Source organism: Pundamilia nyererei, unplaced genomic scaffold (assembly GCF_000239375.1).
Source record: "Pundamilia nyererei isolate P.nyererei 1_Seehausen unplaced genomic scaffold, PunNye1.0 scaffold00063, whole genome shotgun sequence".
Classification (NCBI taxonomy): domain Eukaryota; kingdom Metazoa; phylum Chordata; class Actinopteri; order Cichliformes; family Cichlidae; genus Pundamilia; species Pundamilia nyererei.
In genome coordinates, this window is record NW_005187464.1 from 1,087,414 (window position 1) to 1,088,335 (window position 922).

A 922-nucleotide genomic window follows, 5' to 3' on the forward strand; every position below is an offset into this window, starting at 1 on the left:
TTTTGGATGGTGCTTGCTTTATTTAGCATCCACCCTATGTCTAAATATGCGGTGTGATTAAAAAGTTCTGGAAATGAGAATAATTCTCATACAAATCAGAAACCTTAACTGATTTCAATTTGAAGGTCATTTCTCTAGACGGGAACAAAATTGTTTATTTCAAACTGACCCCAGTTTCTCCAACTGTAACTTTGAAGAGTCCAGCATTTCCAGGAACAAGGAGTAAGGTCAAGAGCGTACGCATCATCTTTTAATACAATTAACAGGGTCATGCACTGTGAATTTCAACACTGGCTGTCAGTGCGCACTGAGTGGAGGGCAGGATATTCAGAAGGAAACAACCTTAGTTGTTGTGCAGACCAGCCCACCATTGTGCCCAGGAAGTGAGCTTTTTTCATCCACAACAAAACCACCTTAAACCTACTTTCCAAATCTGCCTCTCTGCGGCTTTGGCCACTTCTTGTTAGTAAAGCTGGAGGCTTACCATTATGAAGAGGCACGGGTACAAGAGGCCCATAACGTATGCATAGTGGCAAAAACAGTACGAACACTTAAAATGGTCCAGAGGTGACTATTAAGGAGGCATTAGCCAGATAAAAAAACTAGGGTTTTTTTTTAGTTATTTTGGACTGATTTCCAGGATTTTCTTTTTTCTTTAAACACACCTGGTATGATCACTGTTGGCTCCAGAAAAAAATTTATAAATAAAATAAAGCACTGGTTAAAAGCATGGTGCTACACTTCAGACAGCTGCTGCTCAGGCGTTGGAGCAGCTGATCAGAAGGCTCCCACAGTGTGCATGTCGAAGTTTCCTCAGCAATTAGACGTGTTTGTATTAAGTCGAAAAGGCACTACATAAGTACAGTGTATGGCCATGATTGGACAATTTTGAGTCTGATCTAGAAGATACAGCTGCACAGCT